Source organism: Bacillus rossius, chromosome 2 (assembly GCF_032445375.1).
Source record: "Bacillus rossius redtenbacheri isolate Brsri chromosome 2, Brsri_v3, whole genome shotgun sequence".
NCBI lineage: Eukaryota > Metazoa > Arthropoda > Insecta > Phasmatodea > Bacillidae > Bacillus > Bacillus rossius.
Window position 1 is genome coordinate 108852410 of NC_086331.1, and position 19386 is coordinate 108871795.

At 42.3% G+C, this 19386-nt stretch overlaps 1 protein-coding gene across 1 annotated transcript in view; it reads right to left on the minus strand.

The window, feature by feature from the left end:
• LOC134529597 (arginine kinase) overlaps positions 1-19386 on the minus strand; it is a 58553-nt gene that overhangs the window by 28743 nt on the left and 10424 nt on the right. The window lies entirely within an intron of this gene.

Sequence of the window (19386 nt, forward strand, 5' to 3'; positions counted from 1 at the left end):
AAACAGCATTGGTTTTACTTTCAATGTCTTACACTCCGAAAGATCTTATCATATACACAAAAATGTATGTCATACTATATATTTAAAACTATTCACACTTACTTCTTTGAGCGTGGCTAGAGAGTACTGCTGTATGCTTTCATTTTCTTAAAGTTCCATGTAGTGAAGAACTTCCTGCCCTCTACAACGTATCTTCTGTCCACACGGTGTTATATTCCCATTAATTTCCACTACTGAGTTTTACCTTGAACTAACCTCGTGTTGCTATCCAGTAACAGGGATCCTTATATTATATACCACGGCACAACCGTCTCTATCGTCTTCTGATTCTTTTAAGCAATGGTCTTATCCACTTTTTTTTTGCTATGCTTGTAGTCTGCCGTTTGTGGTAGAATGTACGCCCACGACAAATTCAGTACGCCAATAACCGTCCACCACAATTCTTCTTTATTGATTAACTATGGGGGTTCAAGTTTTTTTGGGCCAGACGGCTCAACCCGCTAGCCTGCCGAGGCGTTTCAACTGCTCCTCATCTTGTATTCATTGAAGTGGAACTACTCTAAGCCCGGCAGAGCGAGTTCAGCAATGACTCATCTCAGAGTAACAGAAGTGAGTAGTATTGCTGTCTGTAATTATATTCGCAGCTTATTTTCTGAGTAAATAAATGTCAAAAAGTACCAGTGTTGAAATTCTGGCTGCCAAACACAAACTAAAAGTAAATTTACTACAGGATAAACTTCGCAGATTAAAAGTTAAAGATATCAACAGTATCATTACAATAATTTAAATTCCTCTCAAATTAGTTTAGTGCACTATTTTGGTATCAAATTTCTTTAAATATTCCAAAAATTTAACACCTATATAAAGTTAGATAAATTGATTAGAAATAAATATTTTGCAAGTATCCAGAAACACTGGCAAATATATTTGAAGGTTAAGTCGTTCTGTAGTCCATTTTTTTTGTGGTAGTCAAAACTGTTAAAATGAAATTTTTCACTGCTAGTTTTGCAAAAATTTAATTGGAGAGTTTAGTTATGTTTTATTTAGTTAATACGGTTTTTAGGAATAGGAATTATGATCACTGCACCTGTGCAGTCACGCTTTCTCACTTTTTTCAACAAATCTTTTTTTTTTGTTTGGTTTTAGAGTGTTTGAATAGTTTTTCTCCGTGCTGAAATAAATTTTTTATTATGTTTTACTGAATGCTTTATATGAATATATTCAATGCGATTTCTTTCAACTCTTCACTCTCAGCTGGTCGAATTAGTTGCGCGCGCGCCCGCTGGTAGCGCTACCCGCTAGTTGTCAACATGGCGAAGTGACCGAATTTTAATCTTGCCAATTGTAGACGCCACGACAACGCCAGCGAAGCTCTTTAGGTCATTAATGGCCTGTCTTTGTACAAGACCTACAAAATAATGTAATACCGTTAAAAAATAATTATTAAATTTCGCTTTATCTATATTCAATTGCGGGCATTTTTCAAACGCTACAGGTAGGCGTAAGAAGTTAGTTAATATTCGCAGGCTTTCACGGCCGATGTCTGAAGTAGCCTGGCTTCTGGGTTGTAGCCGTGTCCTTGGCGATAAATCACCGACGTTTCGGTCGACATTGCAGTAGCCATCATCAGGGAGCAGCTACCTACTAACAGGTTAACTGCTCCCTGATGATTGAGACTGCAATATCGACCGAAACGTCGGTGAATTTATCGCCAAGGACACGGCTACGACCCAGAAGCCAAGCTACTTCAGGCGTAAGAAGCTTAAAATCCGCGTGTGAATAATTTAAAACGCTAGGCAAAGGAACTCAAGCATTTTTCGTTGCATCAAATGTCCAAACCATTCACGTGATGTAAAAAAAAGGGGGGGGGGGGGCGCACCACAACGCCGAAATACCATAACGCCGACAGCTAGAAAGCTGCTGTGTACCGCAACGCCGACAGCTAGAAAGCTGCTGTGTACCGCAACGCCGACAGCTAGAAAGCTGCTGTGTACCGCAACGCCGACAGCTAGAAAGCTGCTGTGTACCGCAACGCCGACAGCTAGAAAGCTGCTGTGTACCGCAACGCCGACAGCTAGAAAGCTGCTGTGTACCGCAACGCCGACAGCTAGAAAGCTGCTGTGTACCGCAACGCCGACAGCTAGAAAGCTGCTGTGTACCGCAACGCCGACAGCTAGAAAGCTGCTGTGTACCGCAACGCCGACAGCTAGAAAGCTGCTGTGTACCGCAACGCCGACAGCTAGAAAGCTGCTGTGTACCGCAACGCCGACAGCTAGAAAGCTGCTGTGTACCGCAACGCCGACAGCTAGAAAGCTGCTGTGTACCGCAACGCCGACAGCTAGAAAGCTGCTGTGTACCGCAACGCCGACAGCTAGAAAGCTGCTGTGTACCGCAACGCCGACAGCTAGAAAGCTGCTGTGTACCGCAACGCCGACAGCTAGAAAGCTGCTGTGTACCGCAACGCCGACAGCTAGAAAGCTGCTGTGTACCGCAACGCCGACAGCTAGAAAGCTGCTGTGTACCGCAACGCCGACAGCTAGAAAGCTGCTGTGTACCGCAACGCCGACAGCTAGAAAGCTGCTGTGTACCGCAACGCCGACAGCTAGAAAGCTGCTGTGTACCGCAACGCCGACAGCTAGAAAGCTGCTGTGTACCGCAACGCCGACAGCTAGAAAGCTGCTGTGTACCGCAACGCCGACAGCTAGAAAGCTGCTGTGTACCGCAACGCCGACAGCTAGAAAGCTGCTGTGTACCGCAACGCCGACAGCTAGAAAGCTGCTGTGTACCGCAACGCCGACAGCTAGAAAGCTGCTGTGTACCGCAACGCCGACAGCTAGAAAGCTGCTGTGTACCGCAACGCCGACAGCTAGAAAGCTGCTGTGTACCGCAACGCCGACAGCTAGAAAGCTGCTGTGTACCGCAACGCCGACAGCTAGAAAGCTGCTGTGTACCACAACGCCGACAGCCAAAAAGCTGCTGTGTACCACAACGCCGACAGCCAAAAAGCTGCTGTGTACCACAACGCCGACAGCCAAAAAGCTGCTGTGTACCACAACGCCGACAGCCAAAAAGCTGCTGTGTACCACAACGCCGACAGCCAAAAAGCTGCTGTGTACCACAACGCCGACAGCCAGAAAGCTGCTGTGTACCACAACGCCGACAGCTAGAAAGCTGCTGTGTACCACAACGCCGACAGCTAGAAAGCTGCTGTGTACCACAACGCCGACAGCCAAAAAGCTGCTGTGTACCACAACGCTGACAGCTAGAAAGCTGCTGTGTACCACAACGCCGACAGCTAGAAAGCTGCTGTGTACCACAACGCCGACAGCCAAAAAGCTGCTGTGTACCACAACGCTGACAGCTAGAAAGCTGCTGTGTACCACAACGACGAAATATATGAACACCGAAAAATGTCATTGCAGGACTGCCACAAAGGTTAGATTAGGCTAGCCTAGGTTAGGCTAGCCTAGGTTAGGTTGTGGTACATTTTTCGGCGTTACTGTATTTCGGCGTTGTAGTACACAGCAGTTTTCTAGCTGTCGGCGTTGCGGTCAATTTGGCATTCAGCGTTATGGTATTCGGCGTTATTTTACGTTCGGCGTTGTGGTATTTCGGTGTTGTGGTAACGACACAAAAAAAAAGTATGTTCGGGGCAGGGGCGCAACCACAGGGGGGGGGGGAAGGGTATTTTGCCGCCCCCCCCCCCCCTGAAAAGAAGTGGGGGCAAACGGGGATAAAGAAAGTGCTGTGTAATCAACTTTTAGATAATAAAACTGCTTAAATAGCACCATTTTCCACCTTCAAATACAAATTTTCCCGGGGGAGGACCCCCCACCCCCCGCTTCAATAGGGGGGATCGAGGATTCTTTATAAAAAGGTATATTGCCCCCCCCCCCCCCTGGAAATTTAGTTGTTGCGCCCCTGGTTCGGGGACGTCGACAATTCGGAATCCATTTCCCGGCCGTGGTCCGCACAGAGACCCGACTGTCGCGGCTGGGCGGCCATGCTCCGGCACGCAGAATGGCGCCGGTAACGAGGCTGGCGCGGCCAGGAAATGGCGCCCCTGAAGCCGGGAGCCCGCCCCGGGTCGCCCCAGCCACGCCCGGCCGGCTACACCCAGCCCCGCCCAACCACACACCGCCCGGCCGGCTACATCCAGCCCTGCCCAACCACACACCGCCCGGCCTACGTGCGTTCGTCAGACAAACCGACCCGGTAGTCCCTCAAATAGCCTTATTTATTTATTATGTTTTAACATCTTAGCTCTCGGCAGGGGCGCAACAACAGGGAGGGGGGAAGGGGATTTCGCCCCCCCCCCCCCCGAAACCTTGAAGTGGGGGCAAACGGGGGCAAAGAAAGTGCTGTGATGCTTAAATAGCACCATTTTCCACCTTGAAATACAAATTTTGACTCCTCGCTTCAATAGGGGGGGGGGGGAATCGATGATTATAAAAACGGTATATTGCACCCCCCCCCCTTTTTTTCCTTTTGGAAATTTAGTTGCTGCGCCCTTGGCTCTCGGCACACGGCATTCGGCAGGAGTCAATACGTGAATGGAACGGAAATGTGCAACCACCGTGCCAAAAAAAAGTGGTCAAGTTGGCGGAACCACATGTAGCAAACATAAACCCGCGTTTAGTCACATTGGGGAAAACACCAAACGTATTGGTGTGCCAAATAAAACTTTATAATATTCAAAACTACCATGGCATATATTAGCTAAACTAAAATAGCACAGAGTAAAAAGGAATTACAAATTTTAAAATACACAAGAAACCTGGCATTACAGTCATAATACATATTATCCATGCAAAACCCAATAGCCTAGTGGTAGAACGCGCGCTTATAAAGCTCACGTCTGAATTTTTGATGTGGTTCAAACCTTGTCACTGGAGATTTTAGTTTTTTTTTTTCTTAAATAATATATGTAATAACATGTGATCAACTCAATAAGGTTAAGGTTTGTTTGTAGGAAGTATTTACAGACGGATTTAAATCGTTTAAGAAAAATCAAATATACAAGAATATACTTAATAATGTTCGTTTAAAAAGGTTTCTGGTTAATATTTTGGTAATTCCATAGAATTGTAACTTCTATCGTGTGCAGAAAATTTCTAGTATTAACTTTTTAGTGGATTTTAACAGGATGGGCCGCATTTTAATCAAATTTCTTGTCGAAATCAGGCCCAAATCCAGGATTTAAAATTTTTTCAAGTCTTTCTCGCTTTTATCAGAACAGTTTCTAATGGTATCAAAATTCCGTCAGTTTAGTGTTAATCTGTGAGTGACGGCGGCAAGCAATGTTTACGATTGAGGCAAGAATTCTAGCGGCAGGCACAGAAAGTATGTGCGAGATTCGCATTCTGAAATTTTGGTATTTAAAAACCTTATTTTATTTATCAGTATATTGTTACGAAAGCAAGAGACCAGACCACGATGCCAGATTCGGAGCTGACTGGCGGCCCTGCATGGCCACTGGCGTCAAGGGCGGTGTCACGTGCCGTCCACTGACGGGCATGCCACGCGTGCCTGGCCTGATTACTAGGGTCGTCGCTACCCCCTTACCCCCTCCGCTCCCCACGCATAATCCTTCCTCGTCGCTGTTATCCATCTATGAGCGGCCTTGGGAATTCTGCGGGCCACCGCGTGGAGTGGCGTGAATGGTCGCCGCCTTTCTCGACTTTTCGGGCGTCGGGTCGGCCCGGGATGACGCGACTCGTCACAGCTGTTCTCGTCGGCTCTGTAAAGGCAACCCACTAGTATAAAAGGGCAACGCTGGTCTTCGCGGGAGTTCCGAGCGATCTCCGAGAGAGTCCTGAGACAGTTCTAGAGTTCCGAGAGCTCCGCGAGTGACACGTGTGAATAGGCAGCAGTGTAGTCAACACTGAAGTGCCAGGCCATTCACCTAGACTGCCCCGCGATGGCTCTGCGCTGCAGACACCTCTCGCAGACAGGCACAGCATAGTCCCGGTACAAACATTGCATTCATTTAAAACTAGCTGATGCTCCCGTGATTCGCGCCGAAGTCTACACAGAACAGCACACACTCGCTGCTCATGGACGAGGGTGACAATTTTTTTCCCCTTTTTGCTGCACACCAAACTATGATGAACCTTTGTACTAGGGCTAGCTATTTAACCTTTTTGTATTTAGATATACGTGAGTTAGTTTTTTTTTTCATTTCCTAGTTTGCTTGTACAATTAGACTTTGTATTTACTGGTAACATGATCAAAAACTATATTTCTGAACCAATTACAGTTTATCAATTTACATAAAAATTTCCATACATTCCTGTTTTTTCCTCAGCGTAATTTAAAAAATCTAAATTCAGCTCTTTAGGAAATCTGGATCAGGATGTATAGGGGAAAGGGGGGGAACACTTATTTTAGTCTATTCATTGCAGGTAATAAACTAAATCGAAAAATTGTACTTACCCTAAATGCACATTAAAAAATTTTCATTAAAGAATTTATTTGACGAACTCTAAAACATATAAAACTCATTTTCCCGGAAAATATTTTACAACATAGGGCTTTTGGATTTGAAGCTGGAAAACCAAACGAGGAAGTATATATTAAGGCTTTTAATTCTCCAGCCAAACTCTTTGCTGGGCACACCAACAAGTTTTTAAAGTCATCACTTACAAATAAACAGTTATCGGATTCAAATTTTTGTTTTGTATATAAAAATATTAAATTTACTGGAACCAAAATTTGTCAAAATTTTAAAGAATAACAAAAGAGATTGTGTACACCTTACAAAATGTTCAGTCTATAGAGTTTCAGAAAATTGAATCAAAGAGTTGCCAGACTGCTTGGAAATTGAGTATCTTTCTTGCGCGTAGCAGCATTGTCAACAGATCGCTTGGGGACTGAGCACCCCTGAACTGCGCCTTGTCACAGTGTCTACAGACTGCTTGGGGACTGAGCACCCCTGGACTGCGCCTTGTCACAGTGTCTACAGTGTCTACATTGTCTACAGACTGCTTGTGGACTGAGCACCCCTGGACTGCACCTTGTTACATACAGTGTCTACATTGTCTACAGACTGCTTGTGGACTGAGCACCCCTGGACTGCACCTTGTTACATACAGTGTCTACATTGTCTACAGACTGCTTGTGGACTGAGCACCCCTGGACTGCACCTTGTTACAGTGTCTACATTGTCTACAGACTGCTTGTGGACTGAGCACCCCTGGACTGCACCTTGTTACAGTGTCTACATTGTCTACAGACTGCTTGTGGACTGAGCACCCCTGGACTGCACAGTGTCTACAGACTGCCTGGGGACTGAGCACCCCTGGCCTGTGCCTGGCGGCATTGTCCCCGTGCTCATCTCCGGCAGATCGATGAATGGGCCTCGTCCGTTTGACCCAGATGCAGGGCGGGCCCTCCTGCCAGCCCTGGGCTGCTCGTGTGGTGGCTGCAGTCAAGTCTTCTGCTGGGCTCAAGTTGCCGTGGTCTCGGCGCGTCCTCAGACAGAGGCTCGCGCCAGTCTTACTCCTCTTACCTTCAAATGGATCAAATTTAATATGGAGGACGTGTTTTTTCATAGTTTTGCTCCGAAAACTAGCCTTATCTGCTATGATTAGTTCTTTATGATTAGTTATTTTCCTGTGTACGGAAAGCCCGTGTGCAAACTGATCTTTGTATTCATAAAATCAATCGACAGTTCAAAGCATTTTAATTTTTATTCGTGCGCAAAAAAAAAGTCAAAATACCTACTATAGTTTGTAAGTGATTGTACGAGAAACCAGATATTTTCCCCTCAGTCTACGTGTGACGAAGCTTACATCACAGACAAGTTAATATTAAACTTGGACAAAACAGATGTTGCTAATAAAATATTTTCAGGTCCATACAATCGTTGCTTAAGGTTTGTTAATTCCCCATTTCCATACAGTAAGTGTGAAGAGATGTTTGCGAAGGGGCAAATTTTTTTCATGGAAAAAAAAAATCAAGGTTATTTTATTAATTTTAACTGTCTTTTCATCTTCCTTTCAAATGTTGCATTTTATTCCAAAATAACACACCTAACATAAATTTCAGTATAATTAAAATTCCTAAGCTACCACACAAAGTAAGTTATTTTAGTGTGTAATATAAGTGTTATCCCCACTTGGAAGAATGCAAGGAATAATACCAACATAAGTCCATAAATAACCTCTATACCACAGCCCACAGGTGAATAATCGTATTGGATGGGAGATTCGTTATTCGAACAAGCTCGCTCTTATTCTAAATGTGTTTATTTAAACGCAGAATGCAAAATCGTGTGAAACCACCTAATGAGCTCAAAATGAACCAAATTATTTCTAAATATATCAGTAGTCGGGGTATGTTTCCACTTTAATGATGCGGCAGTTGTTTCTCGAGTGTGCAGACAGGTTTCGTATGTCGTTCAGGTCGGTGGGCTGCCCCCGTAGTGACCATCCGCCGCTGACCATTAAGTCTTCGAGAAATGTCTCCTAGCAGATGCAGTTCAGCCTGCATCAATCATTATTGCTTTCATCTGGCTGCACCAATTAGCACCTGATGCAATGGTCAACCTTTAGTAGAAAGGGGGATGTGAATTGATTAGGGCTTCACATCCCTTCGTTCACATCCCTGTCATTAAGATTAGGTGGGCAAGAGTGATAAAATATGAATTTATAAATGAATTGGCAATGACTTAATATATAGCAATATATTTGTTCTAAAATAATCGATGCATGAATAAGTTGTATGAATAAATGCATTATTGGATAACTAAATGATTATATGTATGAATGACTGCATAAAAATGAAGTGATGAATTAAATTATTAACAAATAATTCATTGGATAGATATGTGAATTAGATCAATAAATGTTATTTCATAATTATTCTATAGATTAATAAACTAGTATTTAAATTTATTGATAAATATGGTTAATACATACATAAATGCTAATGGAAAAACGGATAAATGAATAATTTGGTAGATACATGAATGAATGTATACGTGTATGAATGAGGCCTCAAGTCTCATCAACATCGAGTTCATTAGACGGATGAGGGGGAACTATAGTTAAGCAGTGATGGAATACGATGGAGAAAAAGTGAGCGATACTAGAAACCCCACCGCCTCGCAGCAACGGCCGCAGGGTTTCACACCTAATATAATTCATGTTTGAGCATACCCGCAAATATAACCTTTGCGAGAGGCGAGTTAAGTCGACTGTGCGTGATCTGTTAGAGCTTCCAAGTATGCTGCTAGCACCGTGGTCCCAAAAGTGTTTCAGGTGACTGAATTACTGCTTTATCACTTCATATAATATTCAAAACTTTCCTCCATAGTGGATGGGAAGACACAACGGGTTAATCAAAATGTCCATATGGCTTCGAGTAACATTTGCCCTAGTAAATTAATATTTGTGGCGTGCTTGCTAGTACCATTTGTATCACAAACGTTGTGCTAATATTAATGGAATGCATTTTAAACCCAGATAATCTACTAAAATGTTGCAAGATAAATTGGCATCATACTTGCAAGCCCAAATTGATCACGTACATTATTAATACGTCCATGTGTAAATAAGTGTTGCATGTAATAAGACATTTCGCATTAAGTTGCTCTATAAAGAGGTTGCCTCAGCCCTAACGTTGACAGCTGTATTTAAGCACATGAATAGTCCCACCAGTGTCAATTCATCCCTCTTGTCATTCAGTTTCCCACTCAACTTCGGGAAAATAATCACCGTTTCAAGAAAACAAAGATAGTGTGACAATTGAACTAAAATGGGGCAATGGTAAAGAGATTCTGCAAGTTATGCAATTGCACTATGACATTTAGCTTTGCGGCTGTTTGGTTAGAAATGTTGGCCTTAACGTGACATTTTCCTTTTGGGAATTTTTACCTTATTGATCCTGACATTCCACATATACCCTGACTAGTTTTATCGTTGACATTAAGAGCTATGGGTGAGTTTTCTTTGAAGATTGTTTACGATTTCGAAAACTCAGTCATGCACTGCGAGTCATTTAACATTGTTTAGGAGTTTTTAAATGCCTAAAAATTCAGTGGTGAATTGATTGAAAGTGTGCTTTGAGACGCCATCAGGCATCGATCTCAAGTCACCTCCAGAGAAATCAGCGCGCTAGTTTCCCACGAGCGCTAGTTACAAAGAATATGCGCCCTAGCATTGTGGCAATACATACTAAATAACATAAATAATTGAGGTCACACACTAACATTCACAGGTCTGAAATGTGCACGGAAATAAAACAGGAGTCCTGGCAATAGAAGTATTGCAAACTTACTACACCTGTTTTATCCATTTGGCACAATTTCGCAATCTTGTCAAAACTAGTGTCATTGAAATTTAACTAACATCCCCGCCCCTTGCCAATGGGTAGTGTGGAGAGCCAGTTATAAACAAGACTACTCCAAACCCTAAATTGTCTGAAGAGGGTCTCAAAACGCACGTCTGTAAACAAGTCACGTTCACTGAAACCTGAACCACCAGCACCTTAACAAACGCACTTATTGTTTACGTGAGCCAATACGACCATCCTGTCGGCAAATCTATCGCTATTTAGTGATCGTCCTGCACGCAGAAGACTATGATCGGCCTATCACTGGCCTGTGGTCTTAGTGACCAGCTGGTCTGAGCGAGGCTTGGCATGGGCCAGACCAGAGTCTATTCTAACCGCTTGTAAGGAAGCAGGCGGTTACAGTGTTTTTTTTCTAAGAGTTCACTTCACAGGCGGAAAGATTTCATAACGGGAATGTCTCACTGCTAGCTAAAATTATCTTTAAAAGCCTAATTCTGTAGGCGGCCTGACGGCAGGATGGGCGAATGGGCTATATTAGGTGCAGTTCCCTAGACCGCGTTCAAAATAACCACCCAGCGCCCTCTGCTCAGTTTCCGTTCGGAACACAGGACGTCAGTTTGGCGTGTTTGCACAACAACTCGGGAAGCCTTACATTCGCCTTCTTGAGCTACACGCATCGCGTTTCACTCGATCAGAGAGTGGGTTGCTTCTACGCAAAGTTAGGAGAGGTTAGAAACCCGCAATCATTCAACCGAAATTCTCTAGTTGCAAAATATATCGCTCAACGTATTCACGTTGGGTCGTTGACTTCACAGTCGCTTTTGCACAGCGAGTAAAAATGAAGACTAGACCTCTTCGCTACTGTCTTGACATTGCTGTGTCAGGGTCAGTATTTGAAGTACTAAATTACTAAAAATAAAAAATAAAAGTATTGGAATTTATTAATTAAAATAAACCGGGTGAATGGCAACTGCTTGAGAGAGAAAGATTTCCATCGACCATAGTAATCGAAACTTGTCGGAATGGTTTGGGCATGTAACCCAAGATGTGTGAATGTTTGCCTTCCCGAACAATACGGAGTGGCAAAGACACAGTAGAGCTTTCTTTCAGACAGTTGGCACTCCCAAACATGGGCCTCTCTTCAGGTTTACCTGCTGTGTCCAAGGTTGCCGCAGTGCCGCACGCACGATGCGTAAAGGCGTAAAGGCGTAAAGACTAACATCCCGTGCGCGCACAGCAAGGGAGCTCACGGACCAATGGATCGCGGTTTCTACGGCTCTAAGAATGAGGTCACAAGAGAAGCCCGACTGGCGCGAAGAGACTGAGCAGCGCAGCTTCCAGGAAGTCTGGTGCTCCGTCGTTCATTTACTTTGCATTTGTTTTAAGTGTCAACATTTAGTTTGGATCTACAGAATTTTTTTTTCCAAATAGGACAGATGTATACTCTTGTCCGCGTCCCATAGTGAGATCCATACCTAAGAGCAGTGCCACACATTTTATATAAGAACCAATTATCATTTTTAAATTAAGCGCGAATTAGGAGTGTTTTGTTTGTGAAATACCTAGCTATGGACTATGAATTAAACTGTCTGAAAAAAATTACCGATTTGTACATTGGATAATTTAATAATAAAAATTACTTTTTTTCGACAATTACATATATTACCTCGTAAATGCAACTATCAGTGCGTTTCTTCGTTAAGATTTCATACTTGTAACATCACAAATAAAATGTAAGAGATTGCTACCAATTTTTTTTTCAACAAATGCTAAATGCTTCGATAGTAATACATGTAACTGACGAAATAGTTGTGCAGATATAACTGATTTAACTATTGTCGGTATATGATTCAATTCAAATTTACTAAGTGATGAACTAGAACACATAACGCATAAAATTATGAATTAAGTATTTATTCCTAAATTGGCGTTTACTTGATTCACAACATTTAAGCTTGAATATCACTAATTTTTATTACTAAAAAAAATATCTGGAAACATTTGGAATTGTTACACGATGACTTTTCTCGTAACCGACAGCGGCCCGCGCCTAATTCTTCGACTGAATACCACCCGCAATGCACCAACTGAGTACCTGTGCAATGTGACGCTTGTAGCTATACTTCCATCGAACAGTTTTAGCCGTGTGACGACCACGTCACCGGAAGTCCGGACCACGTTGTGACCAGCCAGTTATTGAATGAGAAGCCTAAGATGTCCAAGTTCTGTCCCTGCCCGAACACGCCCGAATATTCACCTTCGGCCAACCTCGAGATCTGTTTCATTTTTGCGCAGGAAAAATGAATTCAAATATTAAAAGTGGTCTGTTAGGTTAGCTACATTAAAACACTATGGACGGTTAGTTAGGTTAGTATAGCTACATTAAAATAAAGAGAAATAGATATATAATATAAACCCGAGGTTGGCCGAAGGTGAATATTCGGGCGTGTTCGGGCAGGGACAGAACTTTATGTACATCTTAGGCTTCCCTTATCGAATAGTCTGGATAAATAAGTTCGTTGTTTGAGAGGTGCATAGAGGTGCATATAAACCCCAGCCCAGAGAGAGCCACCGACCACCACGCATCGCTACCAACCGCCGACGCAACACTGCCGCCATCGGACTTTTTGACTTCGAAGTTGGTAAGCCTTTCTAACCTCAAAACGTTAAAACAGAACTTTTACGATTCGTCACCAGTAGTGGACGTCTCGGTTAAGACATGTAAAGTAAAGCGAGTTGCAGTCGCATAACAAGTGTAAAGTAACTCGCTCAGCGAGTAGGAGGTATTACGTTCCGAGTATAAGGGCGAGTCCGAAGCGGAAGCGTGAGACAGCGAGGCTTGTGTAGTATGTGGTTAAACAACTCGCCAAGCCTTTTCCCCCCGAAGCAACTTGAGCTGTCTGCTTTCCGCGGGGAATTACGTTGCCTTAGAACTGACGAAATAAACCGCGATTGTTTGGAGTGCAAGTTACGTCCGTCGTATTAACAGTACGGTCCTAGCTTGTTTGCGAGACCTCTGCTCCGCGAAGGGAGGCGGGCGAGTGCTGATCGCTGCAGAGAGAAAGACTACGAAGAGAAGACAGTACACGGGTTGCCGTGGTTCGCCAGCCCTAGTCCTCAAGAGTTCCTTCTGCGCACCAGACGTGTTGGTCTACTCCCCGGGTCTCACTGATGGTTGTCTGAGGCAGCGACTCCATATTCTTAACATTTCTTCTATGTTCCAGCCTCATATTTTACCCATAGTAATTTTTTGAAAGGTTTTATTTCAAGATTTAGATTCTTATGTACACAAATTGATGTTGGTATGTATGTCGTTGATAAACTCAAGACTACGTTTGACCGCTGACCATGAATGTCAGCAACACTTTTTCCACGTAGCATTTTATGCCATCCATTTTGCTCTAACTCGCCAATAGACGGTGCTGCTGCGCATCAACTTCTGTAACCATTCAACCGATCGCCATGGATAATTGACGTTCAAATTAAAGACATTACTGTCTACATCTGATTTCGAAAAAAAAGTTCCCTTCACACTGTTCATTCCGGGCAACGCCGGGTGCTGCAGCTAGTTTGTAATGATTACTCAGTGTTTTGTTAAGGGTTTTATTTAATTGCCATTGCAGAGGGCTTTAACATTTTACTTATATGTTAACTTTTATATAGTTTAAACAAGCCAACTCAATTTGTATCTATTTACAAATTTTCCTGTATTGGCTATTCTTTTTAATTTGGCCAGATAAGTTGTTTTACATAAATATTTAGAATCTGTGGATAACATTCCCGTGATAGTAGCCACAATGTACCAATGGCAAGCCAGATATATTTTGTAACTCATATTTTTGTAACCTACATTTTGTCACGTCATTAGCGTCTGGAAATAATTGTTTTCTTCTATATTTACAGACTAACCGAGTGAGAATAAACAATCTCGCCATCCATATTGCTTCAAGCTGTATTGTAAATTATTCTGTTCTTATGTAGTGTTATAATGTGCTACATAAATTGTGAGCATTTCGTGCCCCTCGCTCTTTGTTTTCAAGTCCTTATACCGCTCTCTAACTGGTGTTTGTTACAAATGATTTCGTATTACCATGCGTTTTGACTACGTTGTGTAGAAGAATAGTGACAAAAAACATGAACATATTTTGCTATAAATTTTTTTAACGAAGCAGAAATTAAAGTTTTCTGCTTTTCTCGATATAAGAGACAAGTTTTGCCCAACTTTATTAGTTATTTTTATTATAAATCTTATTTTTAAACAAACTCACTAACGAACTGGTAACGTATTACTCTTACAGAATTATTTGGAGATGTGGATGGCCGGTTGTTGCCTCACGGGCTCTGAGATATCAGTTTATCTTACGGTCTGTCACACCTTTATCGTTCCACCATGTTTATCGCAAAAGGTCTTTATGGCAGAGATAATACCCAAGCTGTCTCTTGCAAAAAACCATTTTCGTAAATCATGCCATGCAGGCTGGATTTTTTTATTAAATTAATCTGCTAAATTCCGAACTACATGCTGATTTATATAGTTTGACAGAGCAATAGTAAACTGTGCTATCCAACGTCTTTAAAGGCAGTATGTCTTAAAAATACAACGTCCGTAATGTCTGCTGCATTACTTAATATAAAAGAATAATTGTTCATTTTTTTAATATTATTACACACCTTGAATTCACTAGTGGATGATTTAAGTTTTTTCCATTTTTGTTAAGTGCTAAAATGTATTTTAAAAGTGAGATTTATGCAATGCGTTGTAACAATGGCACGCCTGTTAAAAGCGAGCATATGCCACAATTTGTTTTGCTGTAGGATTCTGGTTGATGGTATATCAAAAGATTTGAACATTTAAGTGTGCGAATGCACATACACGAAAAATATGAAAGTAGTAGGGTTTGTTTGATCCGAGACCATGTTTATAATGGGACTGCCAGAACTCGAAGCTTTTCTCTCGTGAACGTTCGGCAATGCTCGGTCCACCGCCCGGGCGTTGCTCTGAGCGTACCCCCGCCGGCACTGACCTCTACTGTCACGGGAAGCCTTAGATTCACTCATCCTTCTGGACATACCCGAATACTCACGTTGGCAAGCCGTCTTTCAACAGACGAGAGAGCCAACTCCCGATCGTGCATCTTCGGTTTTTTTTCCCCCCTTCGTTGTAAATAAATATACAACTCATGATAACTAATGGTCAATTATGTTAGGTTAGCTACATTATAAACATTTTAAAACATTGTGGACGGTTGATTTGGTTAGGATAGCTACATTAAAAATACTGTGAAATCATGCAAACGGTTTCCTAGCGCTGGATAGCTACATATTAAAAAGTTATTTGCTAAGCAACCATAAAATGATTTTACAGTATTTTTAATGTAGCTATTCTTACCTAATATAACCAACCATCCATAATGTTTAAAAGTATTTATAATTACTTCTTGCTAATTTTAAGAATGACATCTTTTAAGTTAAACCCGCGCATTTGGAGAATAAATGCCCGCGAATTTTTTTCCCCAAAATAAATACACCTGTTGTGTTACGGAAAAAAAAAGCGAGCATGAACTTGGGGAACATCGGGTTTGGCTCTCTCGTCTGTGAAAAGAAGGCTTGCCAACGTGAGTATTCGGGTATGTCCAGAAGGATGAGTGAATCGTAGGCTTCCCCTACTGTCACAATGTAAGTTTCTAGACCAGTTTAAGTTTATCATGGAGACAAGATTCAATCACATCAACCCTATACAGTCACCTATTAAAGCTAGATTACAACGATTAACTTGAAAAAATAATTAATACTAAAACCATTCAACATCTTCACAGGTGCTAAAAATACACACTTTACAAGTCCAAAATGCAAAGGCAATATTTATTCTGCCATAAAAGCTTATTTGAATTTTCAGTCATTGTAATTATTTTTATAACTATTAAAATTTTTAATATATTCAAAATAATGTATTTAAACCAATTAATAGTAATTTTGAAGAAAAATTGTGTGCAACTTTGAAAAGTTTAACTAAAATAATTTCATTAATTATACAAAAGACTTCAAAAGTGAGGTTCTGGGTTCAAGTCAAGACATCAATAATAATAATAAATAGCGAGTACATTAACAATATTTATGCAAGCATATTCACTACTCTCATACACATGGGCGATTCTCTGTAAAGACGTTTTCGGCCCGTGCATAGTTGTCATAATATTCTTCGTATTAAAAAAATCTACCAAGGACTAGAAAAATAACAGTTTACTGATATAAATTAAATAAGCTTTTTAATACTTAACCACTTTTCCAGATAGCATTTTTCTGGAAAATAGTTGCAGGGGACTGTTCGGTTAAACAGGGTACTGTTGCAAATACATCGGAACCATATACATAATTATAATCTTTTATTGCAATATGCCACATAGGATCGACATTCCTATAATTATGCCGCTTCAGTTTCTATCAATACTAAACTAAAATATTAAAACCTCGCTTCTGAATCTCTTCAACATAAAGAGTAGATTTTTAAAATGAAAAATAGGTAGCTTACAGTTAACATTTTTAACTAACCTGAGTAACTAAGTGTACTTAAAACTAATGAGGCATTAAAAAATTTATAACTTTTTAGTTTTAGCTTAGTACCTTTTGGTAAGTAATTATTCGTTACAGCTCACTAGGTAGGTATTCAAATTTCAAAAATAGGTATCCATAACATAAATAAGTACACTTTTAATCTTAAAATGTTCGCAGTAGGTAATACCACAAAATAATATTACTCATTACAAAAATTCTCTAGATCGAGAGTAGTAACGCTCAAAAACATTAATACTGGGAATGTATAAAATATTTTTTCCCTTAAGTATTATATCAGGTTTGTTCAACTCATGGGTAGCAGTCCCGACACGTGCTCCCGCTACAAACGATGCGCCGAACCTAAAATGGCGGCACAGCGCCGCTAGCGCTACAGACACGAACTTCAGACTAAGTTACGTTCCTGTATACGCAGGACAACATGAAAAGGCATAGAGGAAAATTTTATTTTTAATACTGAATTTTTGGCAGGGTACTGTGCTTAATAATCCAGGGCAAGTTTTGATCAAATGAATGAAATAAGTCTATTTAAGGCGTTATTTATTTCGAAAGAAAGTTGTGTTTTAAAAACATTAAGCACAACATGCTAAATAAATATCTTAAAATAAATTCACAGTGTTAATTCTGGAAATGGGACTGAACAGGGGAATGTTTTTAGGCTGGTTCGGGATCTTTATTAAAAAACTATTATTTATACCGTTGTCACTACAACTAAACAAAAAGGAAATTGCTTATTCTTATTTTATAATATTTTAAATTATGATACAGCAATACTTATAGGAAAAGGTGGTTTGGATAGTTTGCAAAGAATCGCCCATACAAGGCTACAGCCAAATTAAGTAATGTTGCTACCTCTAACACCTTTATGTGGCAACACACAACACAATGAATAATCTCCCAACGGCGCCTTGAGGTCGGGCAACAAGCAACACTCGCCCAGGCGTGCAGCGCCTAGAGGTCAGGCAACACGCAACACTCGCCCAGGCATGCGGTGCCTAGAGGTCAGGCAACACGCAACACTCGCCCAGGCATGCGGTGCCTAGAGGTCAGGCAACACGCAACACTAGCCCAGGCGTGCGGCGCCTAGAGGTCAGGCAACACGCAACACTCGCCCAGGCATGCGGTGCCTAGAGGTCAGGCAACACGCAACACTCGCCCAGGCATGCGGTGCCTAGAGGTCAGGCAACACGCAACACTCGCCCAGGCATGCGGTGCCTAGAGGTCAGGCAACACGCAACACTCGCCCAGGCATGCGGTGCCTAGAGGTCAGGCAACACGCAACACTCGCCCAGGCATGCGGTGCCTAGAGGTCAGGCAACACGCAACACTCGCCCAGGCATGCGGTGCCTAGAGGTCAGGCAACACGCAACACTAGCCCAGGCGTGCGGCGCCTAGAGGTCAGGCAACACGCAACACTAGCCCAGGCGTGCGGCGCCTAGAGGTCAGGCAACACGCAACACTCGCCCAGGCATGCGGTGCCTAGAGGTCAGGCAACACGCAACACTCGCCCAGGCGTGCGGCGCCTAGAGGTCAGGCAACACGCAACACTCGCCCAGGCATGCGGTACCTAGAGGTCAGGCAACACGCAACACTAGCCCAGGCATGCGGTGCCTAGGTCAGGCAACACGCAACACTCGCCCAGGCATGCGGTGCCTAGAGGTCAGGCAACACGCAACACTAGCCCAGGCATGCGGTGCCTAGAGGTCAGGCAACACGCAACACTCGCCCAGGCATGCGGTGCCTAGAGGTCAGGCAACACGCAACACTAGCCCAGGCGTGCTGCGCCTAGAGGTCGAACAAGCAAAACTAGCCCAGGCGTGCGGCGCCTAGAGGTCAGGCAACACGCAACACTCATCCAGGCATACGGGAGCCTTTATGAGAGGCAATACGCAACAATTGGTCAACTCGTCCTTGTTTGTGTGATCGAATGATGCCGCTTCTTAAGTTCTTGTTGACAACACAAACACACCATCCAAGAAATTTTTTGGAGCTACAACCCTTCAAAGTGTCAATGTACAAGGAGCCTGAAGAGAAAGCCTCCTGTAAAGAGCTCAGGAGATGGCAATACTTGGACTTCGGGCAGTGCGTCAGCGACACGCTAGCCACGGACACCACTGTTCTACCCAATGTATCACCAGTGATGAAAACATTCATCACCACGGTGATAAAGGTGCCGTCAGACACTCAAATACCTCACCGTCAAATTTTTATTAACTGACAATACAATGTTTTAAAACTCAAACAGTGTAATTTTTTTATAATAAGTCACAGCAAACTGCAATAATTTGAACATACGATTGGTTATTACTCAAAATTTAATACATATTTTAATTTTTTTATAAAAATTGCTACGCTATAAAATAATTCATTTTAAAAATGTGTAAGTAAGTACGAACTGCTATCAGAGAACCAATGTCACGAACGTCTTTTACATTAATATATTTTAGCTTGTGAACCATTTATCTACACATGTTTCGCCATTTATAAGTTTGTTGTTGGAAACTTCCATTGCTAATCCAG